Raw genomic sequence first — 12,576 nt, 5'->3', positions numbered from 1 at the left:
GTATACTTTTGTCATACAAAGCAGCAATTGCATTCCTTGGTATTACCCACAAGAGTTGAAAAGCTAAGTGCACACAAATACCTGCACACAAAATATATTTATAGCAGCTTCATTCATAATCACCAAAACTTAGAAGCCACCAAAAAAATGTTCTCCAATAGGTAGATGGACAAACTGCAGTGCATCCAGACGATGGAATATATTATTCAGCACTAAAAAGAAATGAGCTAATAAGTCATGAAGAGACATAGAAGAACCTATACATGCATATTACTAAATGAAAAAGGCCAATATGAAAAGGCTCCATCCTGTATGATTCTGGGAATACAACATTCTGGAAAAGGCGCAACGAATGGACCATCAGTGGTTGCCAGGTGTTGGGGTGGGGAACAGGATGAAACCGGCAGGGTACAGAGGATCCTTAGGGCAGTGAACCCACTCTGTATGATACCATAATGGTAGATAGATGTTCTTATACATTCATCCAAACCTATAGAATGCCCCAGAATATTTTTAGGGTTTATCTCCCACTCTCTGTGGCTCACGTGTCTTACAAAGGCTTCCAGCAAGCTAGCCATTTCTTGCTCATCTGGCCTGATGAGCAAAATATCCATGTGATGTTCTGCAGGATGTCTCAACCATCCAGATCTCTCCATGAATTATAACAGAAAGCGGGAGAGTTAACATGGCCCTAGGGTAAAACTGTGAATGTAGATTGTTGTCTCCTATAACTAGTTCTGATTGGAATGGAAAAGAACCCATTGGCCGAATCATAATGCCACATGCTATGTACCTGAGGCCACCTTAATCTGCTCTGGCAAAAATCCCATATTTACTGTGGTAGCAGCAACTGGAACTTATATGCGGTTGACTTTACGGTAGTTTACTATTATTCTTCAGGCTCTGTATGATGTTTTCAGAAGTCGGACTGGTGAATTTAATAGAAATATGATGAGGACCACTGCTCTGCATCATTTAGATCAGCGGTCCCCAAATTTTGGCCTATGGGCAGAATCTGACCTACCGCCTGTTTTGTACAGCCTGCAAGCTAAGAATGGTTTTTATTTATTTTTTTAAAAGATTTTATTTATTTATTTTTAGAGAGAGAGAGTGCAAATAGCAGAGAGAGAGGAAGAAGAATGGTTTTTACATTTTTAAATGGCTGGGGGAAAAAATCAAAAGAATAATATTTTATGACACATGGAAATTATATGATACACAAGTTTCAGTGTCTATAAGTAAATCATTATTCAAACTCAGAAACATTATTTCGTTGACATATTTTCCAAGCTGCTTTGTGCTACTATAGCAAAGACAAATGGTTGTGCTAGATAGAGACCGTATGGCCTGCAAAGCCTAAAATATTCATCAACTCCTGCTTTAGATCCTTAAACGTGGCACTCATCTTTGCTGTCCTTCCCATTCTCTGGGGCATGGTATTATATTCTATCTTGACCCCAGAGGAGGGAGCTTCAGAAAATTCTTTCCACCTTTCCCACTATACTTGCCCTTATGCATAGGCCAAGGAACCAAGGTGGAGACTGTGCCAGTTCTGAAGTACGTCAATGTCAATTGCACATTCAGAAACTGGGAAAATGTGTCACTAGGTGGGTCCATGTAGGAGGACTTTGGCCAGGACTCCATTTATTGTCTGTTCTCTTATACCCCAGCTTGCACAAGGGAGCCGTAGTAACCCTTCAGGTATCCAGGTATCCACGTCAACAGCAATTGTCACATTGTTTTGTTTTGTTTTTTGTTATTTCTCTTTCCTTAGTACAGTTGCTTTAAAAAGGGCCACAGGTCGCTTGGGTGAAGGACAGGAGAATTATTTTTTTTAATTTTTATTTATTTATGATAGTCACAGGAGAGAGAGAGAGAGAGAGAGAGAGGCAGAGACACAGGCAGAGGGAGAAGCAGGCTCCATGCACCGGGAGCCCGACGTGGGATTCGATCCCGGGTCTCCAGGATTGCGCCCTGGGCCAAAGGCAGGCGCCAAACCGCTGCGCCACCCAGGGATCCCCAGGAGAGTTATTATTATGTGTACTTGCAGAGGCGTCCTCTTCTTCCTGAGGAATGAGCCTCCTCGTCTGTTGATGGGTTCTGGGTCGGCTAAGTGGCTCAGGTCTGGCAGTTGGGCAAGGGATGATGAATTGTTATGAGGACAAACTTCACTCAGCCACCTGGTCAATCATCCTTCATTTTTTCTGATTGTACAAACTGAGTAGTACCCTTGCTGGCTGCCCAGCTAGGCTTCCTCACAGCAATGGGGGGCCCTGTAATAGAGCCAGGTGCCCGCTCTTAGTCACCAGAAGACAAGGAGAGCCCCTTTGTAAGCTAGTGGGGAATTTCCCTGGCTTTCAAGCTTGGCTTTATTAAATGCCCCGGACTTTTATTTGTTTTTTGTAAAATATCAATGGAACCCAGGAATAGCCATTTGCTATGGTCTGGAGATTTGTATCCTCCATACCCCCAAATTCGTATGTTAGAATCCTAACCCCAAAGGTGATGATATTAGGAGGTGGGGCCTTCAGGAGGTGACTGAGTCACAAGGGTGGAGCCCTCATGAATGAGATTAGTGTCCTCATAAAGAAGACCCCAGAAAGCTAAACTCACCCCTTCTGCATGAGAGAACCCAGTGAGAAGATGGCCATCTATGAACCAGGAAGTGGCCCCGTCAGACTCCGAATCTGCCAGCACCTTGACCCTGGACTTAGAAATCTCCAGAGCTATAGGAAATAAATTCCTGTTCTCTGTAAGGCAGTAGTGTAGGGTATTTTGTGCTGGTAGCTCAAATGGGCTTAGACACACCCATCTCTCTGTGGTTACAGCTCCTATTTCCTGGAACTTCTCAAGCACCTGCTCCCTCATGGCAACTAGTACATTCCCTTCCACTGGTGTCCCACTCCCATCCGCCCAGAGAGCACATTAGAATTGCAACTCCATTAGCATCCACTCAGGTTGGCTACCTTTTCTCAGCTTGCTGTCTTTTCAGCTGGGCCTATTATCAGATGTCCCATTTCCACTGAAACCTTTGCAGTAATTTCCTGAGCACAAGCAGCCTAGGTTTCATATCTCGTTTCCCCATCCTATCTTCCCTGAAATCTCTGCTCTGGGTTCTTATTTACAGAGGTCAGTGCTTTGTTACGCTTTAAAAATTCATGGTAATATATTTGGTCCCAGGACTCGCCTGTGATGTCACAATATTTATTGTGGGTAATTTTTTTTTCCCTTTTTTCTTGGTTTAACTTTATATTGATCTGTGCTGGGAACATTTTCCATTTTTATCGAAATTTCGATGAGTCGAGTCCTTTTTAAACAAGGCATTTGCAGGGGGCCCAGGTAGGGAAGATCCTGGGGTCATGGTCCAGAGTAGCAGAACTTCTGAGGCATGGAGAGTACGCGTTGGAGCCTGTTCTTTTCTTTGACTTTATTTCTCTCAGTCGGCGGCTGCAAGGATAGTCACAGTTGTGGTTTCTTCCCTCCACCCTGCCTCAGTTACAGAAAGCTTCCTCCAAGAGGGCTTTTCCTCAGCCACCCCACTTCCTCTGCTGCTCCTGCATTTCATTTCTACTGGTTCAAACAAAGAAATATTGGGGTTACTCACTGGTGTAAGCCACTTACTCTCGAGAGCTGTGTTCTTTTGACGTACTGGGCAGCAGGGAGCTTTATCCTGTGCAGTTTTTCTTTCCCTGCCATCTGGCAACCCTTGCCCAGAGTCCAGAGTCAGAGAGATACATTCTTCTTAAAGATGGAGCTTCTGCTTCTACTTCTGATCCTATCTGCGGCTTTAGGTAGACATCTGAGAAGACAAAAAGCAGTGCCAACTCCACCTTTCCCTTTAAAACTGGAGGGCTCATTCAGCCTTGGCTTTGATGTTCAAAGTTAGGTAAAGTTCCTAGTTTCTGAACCATAATACTGATCTCGGATGAGTTTCTAAGAAACTGGGCTCAGAAATTCCAAGATGGGATTTAATAAAATCTAAGGAGGCATCCAAGAATTTTAAGTCCTACTGCAGAGTTAGAAATAAAATGTTACCTCAGACTTAAAAATATTTTTCTCTATATGGACATGGTATGTTGGAGTGAGTTTGAGCTCTGTGCATGTTTGATTAGTGGAGTAAGGCATAGAGGTTCAGAGAACAGATTCTGGAATCAGGGAGCTCTGGGTTCCTATATTTAGAACCTCGGGCAAATAATTTCTCTCAGCTCCCATTTCTTCATCTGTAAATGGGGTTGATGATAGCGACCTTCTAGGGCTCTTATGAAGAATAAATTTAGATGATATATGCAAATCACTCAGCCCAGAGCCTCCTACATACAAAGCGCTTGATAAATGGCATCATCTGTCAGAGTGGGAAGAATGGGAAAGTTCCAATGGAATGTGGAGATTAAACTGTAGAGTAACAAACTGTAGAGTACCGGAGGCATATCTGGTGTAGCATCACTGTCCAGTTCTTCGTTAAATTGCCTCCTGGTCAGGAGGCAGCTTGCTCTAATAAAAAGCATGCTAACAGAGTCCTACAGACCTGGTCTCTCACCACAGTGCAGCCAGCTACTAACTGTATAACTTGAGCACATTACTTGACCTCTTTGGGAGGTTCATCATAACACCCATCTCAAGCGGTATTTCAAGATCAAAGAAAGATGATTTATGTTAAAATTCCCAGCATAGGTCAGGACTGGCTCTCTATGGTTCTGTGGATGTCTGACCTCTGTGCTGGGCTGTCATCACTCCTCTGTGCACTGCTTTTCTCCACGGAGGAAGAGCATAACTTGAAAGGGTTACTAATCCCTCGAAACCCTCTGATCACAGATAAATTCATTTCCCGATCCTGCCACGTAAGCCACTGATCTGGTTTTGATGACCTGATCACACATTGAGGACCACATTAAGGTTGTCAGTCAAAGCTGTACTCATGATCAAAGTTCTGGAGCAAGCCTTGCTCCCGCCCACGCACTGTGGGGATGGCACCAAGCGACATGATGGAAAAGATAACAGACCCCCACGGAGTCATTTGCTCACAGATCAAGCTCTTGCTCTGGCTGCTTGAAGAGTGGGAAACTCAGTGCTGGAAACTGATAACGACAGTTCACAGTTGGGTTGTTGTTGTTGTTTTAAAGATTTTATTTATTTATTTATTTATTTATTTATTTATTTAATGTATTTATTTATATTTATTTTAGAGCTAGAGAGAGGGAGAGAGAAGGAGAGGAGGAGAGGAAGAGAAGGACAAACAGACTCTATGCTGAGCATAGAACACGAGGGGAGCTTGATCCCACAACCCTGAGATCATGACCTGAGCCAAAATCAAGAATCGAAAGATAAACTGATTTAACCACCCAGGCACCCTGACAGGTCATAGTTTTATTGACTGTTTTAGATGAATGCATATGTATCAAAAAAAAAATCCACATGAAAGTTATAAAACATGCACAAAAACTATGTTTTTTTAAAAAATAAATTTCTTGGGGCATCTGGGTGGCTCAGTGGTTGAGCATCTGCCCTCAGCTCAGGTCATGATTCCAGGGTCCCGGGATCGAGTCCCCCATCAGGCTCGCTGTGGGGAACCTGCTTCTCCCTCTGCCTGTGTCTTTGCCTCTCTCTGTGTGTCTCTCTTGAATAAATATATAAAATATTTACAAATAAATAAATAAATAGTAAATTTCTTATTGAAAAGGTTAGTTTTCAACTAATAAACCCAATTAAAAGTTTTTGGAAAATCTGGTCAAACAAGCAGAATGGACAACTGTGGGTAGAAAATGAATTTAAAATTGCTTTTTTAGGGTTGCCTGGGTGGTCCAGGCTGTTAAACGCCTGATTCTTGGTTTCGGCTCAGGTCATGATCTCAGCCCCACCTCGGGCTCCCTGCTCAGTGAGGAGTCTGCTTATCCCTCTTCCTCTGCTCCTCCCCCTGCGCGATCTCTTTCTATCTCTCTCAAATAAATAAATATATAAAAAATATTTTTAAATGGTTTTTAAACTCAGAAAGTCCTACAAACCTGTAAAATCTTTTACTGGGAAAACATACAAACTAGCAAAAAATATAAAGAACTGATTTTACATCCCCACGTCTGTGCACCTAATCTCAGCGGGGTCCACCCTGAGAACCCGGAGCTCCAACCCTCCTCCCCCGCCCCGCCAACCTATCCCATTTCCTCTCCACCAAGATGAAAGAAACTACCCTGAACCAGGAGAAACTTGCCAAACTGCAAGCACAAGTGCTCAGTGTTGGGAAAGGAACTGCTCCCCAAAAGAAGGTGGTTCACAGAACTGGCTACAGTGGGTGATGAAAAACTTCAGTTCCCCTTAAAGAAGGTAGGGTTACACAGTATCTCTGGTATTGAAGAGGTGAATATGTTCACAAACCAAGGGACAGTGACCCAAGGTAACAACGCTAACGTTGAGGCATCGCTGGCTGAGAACACTTTCACCATCTCAGGCCACCCTGAGAAATGCTACCCAGTATCTCAAACCATCTTGGTACAGATGGTCTGACTGGTCTCAGAAGTTTCACTGAAGCTCTGCCCAAACAATCCATGGATGGAAAAGCACCACTTGCTACTGGAGACGAGGAGGAGGAGGATGGAGTTCCAGATCTTGTGGAGAATTTTGATGAAGCTTCCAAGAATGGAGCAAACTGAATTGACGCAACTTCTGAAGAAGATAAAACGTGAAGAAGTTACTGGGAGCTGCTGTTTTATGTTATGACTGCTTTTTAAAATTTTGTTCATGGATCTGATGAAATCTAGATCTCTGATATTTTTAAGCCCAAGCCCCTGAGACACTGCAGCTCTTTTCAATTTTTGCTTCTTCACAATACATTCTTTGCAGCTAACTATGCTAAAGAAACCTGGGAATAAAGTTTGGAACAAGGTTAGTATAGTTCTTTGCCTAGAATACAGATTGATTGATTGATTGATTGATTGATTGAAGGGAAATCCAATGCAACATACACTTATTGAGAGCCAAATATTCAGAACAAACATTTCAGGAATTAAGGGCTAAGCCTTTTCTATCCAGCTGCAATGATTTCCCTCATCCTCAGCTTTGTTCTTCACCAAGCCAACCAGATTCATGGGCATGACTTTCCATGGGGCGTTGAATGTTCTAGTTTGAATATTTTCTCTTCACTTGCTCTGGAAAAACATCCTCCCACAAAAGATGTTTAGATTAAAGGTAGTTGTAAGGATGAAACAAAATAAACCACCACCACCAACAAAACAGAGAGAAAAAGCAGAAGTAGATTAAAGGCAGAGAGTGTAACTGAAGTGGTAGGTTCTTGTGTGTGTGTGTGTGTGTGTGTGTGCGCGCGCGCGTCTATCATTCTTTTTATTTTTTCTTTTTCTTTTTAAAATATATTTTTATTGGAGTTTGATTTACCAACATATAATATAACCCCCAGTGCTCATCCTGTCAAGTGCCCCCTCAGTGCCCGTCGCCCAGTCACCCCGTCCCCCCACCCACCTCCCCTTCCACTACCCCTTGTTCTTTTCCCAGAGTTAGGAGTCTCTCATGGTTTTATCTTTTATTTCATTGGCACATTGATTTGTACACAGAAAGCAAAGTTGTTTATAGAAAGCTAATCGTGGCATGTAATATGGCTGGTAATCTTTGATGAAATTTGATTAAAGATTTTAAATGGCAAAGGAAGATGAAAAGAAAGGGAGAAAGAGAAAGAAAGAAAAAAAGAAAGAAAGAAGAAAGAAAGAAAGAAAGAAAGAAAGAAAGAAAGAAAGAAAGAAAGAACAAACTGCTGTGACCCTGCATATCTGGAGAAACTCAAATTGGCAAATAACCCTTAGACGCTTTCTCCAAATATACTTATTTTTAAGACAAAAATGGGATCCTTCCATATAAATTTTCACCCCACATAATTGAATTTATTGAGTCTTCATTATTGACTATGTAGTTTGTTTCTATATTTTTGCTGTTACAAATTTTGCAGAGCAGAAATCGCTGTGGAGATTTGAGGGGAAAAAATGTATGGGGGAAAAAAAATTCTACAAAATGGGCAAAACTGCTTAGAGGTATATAAGCTTCAACAGAAACCACCCTCCGTGGTAGATCAAAAGGATCACTACACACCCAGTCCCTGGGAATTATTATTATTTTAATGTTTTTTAGAGAGAAAGAGAGAGCAGGAGAGCGCAAGCCCACATGCACATGCGCTCAAGTTGAGGGAGCGGAGAGGGAGAGAATCCTCAAGCAGACTCCCTGCCCATCGTGGAGCCCCCTCCATGCAGGGCTCCATCTCACAACCCCGAGATCATGACCTGAGCAGAAACCAAGAGTGGGGTGCTTAACCAGCTGCACTACCCAGGCACCCCCCAGGAATTATTATTTTTGATCAAATTAAAATTCCAATCAAACTTCCATTTTACCAGCTGGTTTCCCTCTGGTGTACCCAGCACCCCATTTCCTCATGTCTTGGCCTCCCCCATCTCTCTTGTCCCGTGTGCTACTGCGTTCCCTGCCAGCCCAGCATCTCCCTTGTCTCCTGTCTTTCTAGAACACCTGCCCTGCAGGTTTCCTCTACCATCCACTTTCTGCCCTCCTGCCTGCTGAGCACTGCTGGAGAAAAACCAGGTGTCACTGGGTACGTTTGCTCCCCAGCATGGACTGCCCTCCCAACCCTGCCCCTACCTTCCACCCTAACACAAGCCTCTTGTGTCTTCCCTCTTCCCAATCTCCATGATTCGTTTATCCTGCCTGCTGGCTGCATGGCCCCAGCTGTACTCCTCCATCCCATGAAGCCTCTGATTCTCAGTTTGTGAAATAAAGGTAACACTGGCTTCCTTTGACAGGAAGCGGGAGGAAGAATGAAGTTTCTAATACACTCGACAATGAGGGAAAAAAAGATTTCCTCCTGGAATTAAACTAGAAAACTCTCAACCAGGGGAGGGGATTATGTCTGTGGCCTTTAAACCAGAACGCTGTCTTGTCAATGCGTGTTGCAGTGATTGGGCAATGTGCAGGATCCAAGCAGAAGGGGGGGTGTAGCGCGCAGCCCACAAACCAGAGTGGCACATAGAGGCTTGGAAGACAGCAGATTCCCCTCCGAGGGTCCTGAGGGTCTACACCACAGGCCCCGGGCTTTTGCACACCCACTCCTGCTTTGATTGGGGGTGGAGAGACCCAGCCCAGGCTCTGTCTTTGTTCTCAGGACCCTTCCCCACTCAGCTTGCGGGAGAGCCGGACGCTATCAGAGGCACTCGGTATAAGGCCATGTTCTTTCTTCAGTGTTCAATGAACATATCCTGTCTCATCAACGACTTCCCCTCCTGTTTTCCAGGAACCACATCGTGAGTGGGCCTGAAAGCTTGGCCAAGCCTCCCTCTCCCCTTGGTGCCACTGAGACGGAGCACCCACTTTGCAGTCAGGTGTGTATGCTCCCCTCCTGGCTGTGCCACCTGCTAACTGTGCTCATGACAAAGTCATTTCACCTCATGAGGGGTCCCCTGGAAAAGAGCTAATACACCTGATCTCAAACAACACGGATTTGAACTGCGGGGGTCCACATACACGTGGGTTCTTTTTTTTTTGATAAATACAGTGCTGTAAATTTATTTTCTATTCCTTATTTACTTATTTAGTCATTAAAAGTAATCTCTACACCCAACGTGGGGCTCAGACTCATAACCCTGAGATTAAGAGTCACATGCCTACTGACTGAGCCAGCCAGGCGCCCCCTTTATGATTTTCTTAATAACATTTGGTTTTCTCAGGACTCCTGGGGGGGCTCAGTGGTTGAGCATCTGCCTTCAGCTCAGGGCATGATCCTGGAGTCCCAGGATCGAGTCCCACGTTGGGTTCCCCACGGGGAGCCTGCCTCTCCCTCTGTGTCTCTAGTGAATAAATAAATAAAATCTTAAAAGAAAAAAAAGCGTTACCCAAATAAAAGCCAGTCCCTCCCCTCCCCTGCCCGGTTTATATGTGCGGTAACAAAAGACCAGTGGACACTACTCTAGAAACTTTGACAAAAAAAAAAAAGTAGATCATTAGCATATTTTCCTTTTAAGGGCAAAATGCAGCATTTCGCACAGTGATTCAGGTGGAAACTTTCTCAGACTCTAGTATGGATGCCCCTCCCCACCCACCCCGTGGTTCCTAAGAGAGAAGAGGTTAAAATCTTGTCCTCTCTCACTACCCTGCTACCCTTGGCCCTGTGTCCCTGCTGGAAAACTCCCTGGGGCTTCGGCCCCCACACCTGGCCCCCAGGCAGCAGCCGAGCCAGCCCCTGCTTCCTACTTCTCCCTCAGGCTCCTGAAAAGGCGGCATCCAAAGGTTTTCAGAGCCCCTGACAAGTGTGATTCTTTTCTCACTCATAGGCTACATGTTTGTGTGTCCCCAAATTCCTGTGTTGAAGCCCTAACTCCCAGTGTGACGGTAGGAGGAGGTGGCGTCTTTCAGAGGCAGTGAGGTTGAGGTTACATCACGAGGACGGGGCCTCCAAGATGGGATCTGGATGCTTACGTGAAGAGAAAGAGACCAGAGCTCTCTCTCTCCATCAGGGAGCAAGATCGCAGCCGTCTACACCCCAGGAAGTGGGCCCTTTCCCCAAGAACCAAACGTGCACTTTGATTGTAGACCTCCAGCCTCTAGAATTGTGACCAATGAGACCTCACGCTCCTGCTGGGGCGAGCCATTGCCTGTGTGTCTGAACCAAAGTTCCTTCCACTGAGAATCCAGTCTCACCGCTTCCCAGTCACTGCGCATCTTCCTGCCTCTGGGAAGGGCCTGCTCCCTAGGGTTGTACACATCCTTGGTTCGTGCCCTGACCATCTCTTCCTAGTTGTTACCTGCCTCTAGCAAAGTCTCCAATATGTCTAGTGCACTTTTCCTACCACCCCCCTTTCTCCTTCTGCTAGGCTGAAATGCTTCCTGGTTGCCCACAGGCTCTAGAAGCAGCAATGCCTTTTGAGAAGCCTTCGGATTCCGCAGCTCGGTGTGAACCTGCGAATTGGGTCTTTGTGTGACCTTAAACCTAAGCCTCAGTACGTTTGGACCAGCCATCTGGAGTAGGAACGACTCCCCAGCTTTGGAAATCCTCACCTCTAAAGTGGAGCTGACCCCCCACAAACCTAGGTCTTCTCCAAGCCAGCCCTGGAAACGAACCCTCCCAAGACAGGACTGGTTCCTTCCAAACTGCAATTGAGTGAGTGCTCCAGCCCTGAGCACGTTTGTCTTATGGCCAGAATGTCCCCCTTCTCACCGAGGGCTGATGGCCACGGCTCTGGGAATGGCCTCACCCTAGGACTGACGATCTCTGTCCTAATGTCATGCCATACTTCAGTTAGGGTTTTTGCCTTGACCATCATGAGAATGGCGTGTACTTTTCTTTGGGGCATATTTATTAGGTATCATGACTGTGCTGGCTCATTCAAGAAATTCGAAACCTTCCTTCATTTTCTATGCCCTGGATTCACTGGCCCTAAGGATTTGGTAAAAATTCCCCATGTGGACTTGCTGCTATTTTGGACAGGAGGTTTCTGCTCTTTTTCCCTATTTCTCCTGTGATAGTTGGTCTCCTTAAATGTTATAACTTGTCTAAAGCCCATTTTAAACAAATTATACTATCCTTCAATAACTCCTTGATCCAGATTTCCCAACTTATTTGATAAAACTCAACAAAGTTTTCTCTCTTTTTTTTTTTTTATTTATGATAGTCACACAGAGAGAGAGAGAGGCAGAGACTTAGGCAGAGGGAGAAGCAGGCTCCATGCCGGGAGCCCGACGTGGGACTCGATCCCGGGACTCCAGGATCACACCCTGGGCCAAAGGCAGGAGCCAAACCGCTGCACCACCCAGGGATCCCCAAAGTTTTCTCTTAATAGAAACTTAAGGGATGCCTGGGTGGCTCAGCGGTTTGGCTCCTGCTTTCAGCCCAGGGTGTGATCCCGGAGTCCTGGGATCGAGTCCTGCATGGAGCCTGCTTCTCCCTCTGCCTATCTCTGTCTCTGTCTCTCTCTGAGTATCTCTCATGAATAAATAAATAAAATCTTAAAAAAAAAAACACTTTACTTTCCTCTGTGTCTGGAGCTAGTTGCTTTTATTCCATACTTTGTATATCTGTACTTTCTTCTTGTTTCCTTGTTTAGCTAATATCTTACCAATTTACTTTCAAATAATCAGCTCCTGGATTTATTTTTTTAATTCTGTTTTTCTGTTTTATTCTATGTTATTCTGTTTTGTTCTATTTCTAACGTCTTGCATGGGTGCTTAATTCATTCTGTTTATTCTAATTCTTTAATTAATATGATCATTTAAAATCATGAGTTTTCCTCTTAGGAATGTACCTAAATCCCATGGGTTCTGGTTTGTCATTTTCACTTCTGTAGTCTTGCAGGTATTTTCTACTTTGTCTTTGTTTTCCTTTTTGATCCAAAGGTCATGTAAGCCTTTTAAAATTTCCAAGGAGTAGGGATGTTTCATTTTCTGTTTTGTCATTAATTTCTAGTTTTATTGAATTTCTAGTTTATTGACCATATAATATTATCCATACGGTTCTACTTATTAGGATACATTAAGATTCTATCTATGGTCTAGACTATGCCCAACCACGAGTGTTCATTCGTT

General features: G+C 44.3%; 1 pseudogene; it reads left to right on the top strand.

Annotated features, from left to right (window-relative positions):
- The first annotated feature begins 6,167 nt into the window (after nucleotides 1-6,167).
- On the top strand, nucleotides 6,168-7,181 carry LOC140632917 (transcription factor BTF3 pseudogene; annotated as a pseudogene).
- Nucleotides 7,182-12,576: the final 5,395 nt, after the last annotated feature.

The sequence above is a fragment of the Canis lupus genome, chromosome 5 (genome assembly GCF_048164855.1).
Source record: "Canis lupus baileyi chromosome 5, mCanLup2.hap1, whole genome shotgun sequence".
Taxonomy (NCBI): domain Eukaryota; kingdom Metazoa; phylum Chordata; class Mammalia; order Carnivora; family Canidae; genus Canis; species Canis lupus.
The sequence above is the reverse complement of the archived record's forward strand: the minus strand, read 5'-3'. Positions and strand labels throughout refer to the sequence as shown.